A 2,500-nucleotide genomic window follows, 5' to 3' on the forward strand; every position below is an offset into this window, starting at 1 on the left:
GTGTGTGTGTGTGTCTGTGTGTGTGTGTGTGTGTATGTGTATGTGTGTGTGTGTATGTGTGTGTGTGTGTGTGTGTGTGAGTGTGAGTGCATTGTTTGTGCGTAGTGTACCTGATGCATGTACATTTATGTATTTTTTTTGCATTTTGTATTTTGTATTTCTTTTTATCACAACAGATTTCTCTATGTGAAATTCAGGCTGCTCTCCCCAGGGAGAGCGCATCGCTACACTACAGCGCCACCCATTTTTTTGTATTTTTTTCTGTGTGCAGTTTTATTTGTTTTCCTATCGAAGTGGATTTTGCTACAGAATTTTGCCAGGAACAACACTTTTGTTGCCGTGGGTTGTTTTCTGTGTGCTAAGTGCATGCTGCACACGGGACCTTGGTTTATCATCTCATCTGAATGACTAGCGTCCAGACCACCACTCAAGGTCTAGTGGAGGGGGAGAAAATATCGGCAGCTGAGCCGTGATTCGAACCAGCACGCTTAGATTCTCTCGCTTCCTAGGTGAACGCGTTACTTCTAGGCCATCACTCCACATTTTGCTCCCTGCCTGGGAATTGCAAGTGTCAATCTACTCTATATTTCTTCTTCTTCTTATTATTATTATTATCAATATTATGATTATTATGATTATTATTGTCATTATAATTAGGATAACATCTGTCACTTGTTTATGCTGTTGGACAACACTACCTGCCATCTTTTTTAAAAATTTTATTTTGTGCCCCCCAAATATGGGCCATTTTGCTGTCGATATTTTGATGATGATGATGAATGATGAGAGGGACAATGAGCAGCGGCCATGGACCAAAAAAAACCCATCCACCTCTGATGTATTCAAACCTGGTCCTCCCGATCCACAGTCTGTGACACTAACCACTTCGCCATGGCACCTGAAGCCAGTTGCACTGCTCGGACGGAAGAGCCTAGCATGGTCGTAAACAGCTACTAACTGTGTGTAGTATGGAACTGACCAATGGCGTAGTTCAGTCAACGTAGGCATTTAGTCACTTGTAACTGTCAAAAAGTAAGAACCAAGCAATGCGACTGGTACCTGGTTTACTACCCACCATCTCTGTTTTGCTTGTCAGCTGTTGTGGGGGCAAAACAGTGACACTGGTCCAAAGTTTGTGAAGACCGGTGCTGCTATCTTATTTGCAAAACGATGCAGCCAGCCTAAAATTTGTCTGGGTTATTGACGTTGCTACCTTGTCGGCAAAAACTGTCATACAGGCTCCCCCCCCTGCCCCCACCCCACCCCACCCCCAAAGTTTGTGAGAGATTACCAGTACTGCTATCTTACCCAGGTGTCTGCACTGCATGCTTAGAATGGTGAGGAATTATCAGCGCTATCTTTCCAGACATTTTGTGTGGTGTTTGAGTTCATGACAGACTGTGTGTGCACAGCTCGAGACGACAATGTCCTAATGGTGAGGAATTATCAGCGCTATCTTTCCAGACAGTTGTGTGGTGTTTAAGTTCATGACACACGGTGTGTGCACAGCTCAAGACGACAATGTCCTAACCTCTGATCAGTGACTAGGTGTCTGTGCGATCACCATGGTTGAAAATCTGTGGCGGATTCAAGCTAAGACCCCCAGTGGATGATAAAAAAAAAATCCTTTACTGCTTCGAACTATCAGCATGGGAGGGGGGGGGGGAATCAACGTAACACCTGTACGGGTTATCTGCTTGCTTGGAGTTCAATCCTCCAGTTACACTACATTGATATTGAAAGAAGCTAAAGTACTGGGACTGTTTGTTATCAGTTTCTGCAATAATTCCCCCAAAGTTTTTGTTGTTTTAACAGAGGAGTCTTCTTGACTGTGTCAAGCTGATGACAGCAGCGCTACAGGCCTGCATGTAGCCAGCTATCTCTGCACAGACAATAATTCCCCACCAAGTTTCTGTTGTTGTAGCAAGTGAGTCTCCTTGACTGTGTCAAGCTGATGACAGCAGCGCTACAGGCCTGCATGTAGCCAGCTAGCTATCTCTGCACAGACAATAATTCCCCCCACCCACCCACCCCCGAGTTTCTGTTGTTGTAGCAAGTGAGTCTCCTTGACTGTGTCAAGCTGATGACAGCAGCGCTACAGGCCTGCATGTAGCCAGCTATCTCTGGACAAACTTCCACACAGGGTCCTGTATCAGTGTACACAGCGGCGTTGTGGCTTTGAACCAGACAACCACTCATGCCGACCAAACGTCAGCCTGTCTGGCAACTGCCTCTCTTCTTCTCCTTCTGTCCTCCTGGCCTGCACCTTTCACATTCACTGGTTCAAACAAATGGGATGTTATTATGTGACCTCTTTTTTTGTTGTTCTTTTCTTTTTATTTATAACCCACCAGGCATAGGCCACCAGTCTTCATTTTCAGGGGTGTTCATACTAGCAGGGCATGTGGTTGTTTCCACAACCCTCAGAATGCTGAAATGGGTAACAGGGTCTTATATACACAGCCTGCTGAATTCTTATCATCATATGACAAATATACAC

General features: G+C 45.0%; 1 protein-coding gene across 1 annotated transcript in view; it reads right to left on the bottom strand.

Moving 5' to 3' along the window:
* LOC143290910 (uncharacterized) overlaps positions 1–2,500 on the bottom strand; it is a 41,373-nt gene that overhangs the window by 17,377 nt on the left and 21,496 nt on the right. The window lies entirely within an intron of this gene.

This window comes from Babylonia areolata, chromosome 16, assembly GCF_041734735.1.
Source record: "Babylonia areolata isolate BAREFJ2019XMU chromosome 16, ASM4173473v1, whole genome shotgun sequence".
Lineage (NCBI taxonomy): Eukaryota > Metazoa > Mollusca > Gastropoda > Neogastropoda > Buccinidae > Babylonia > Babylonia areolata.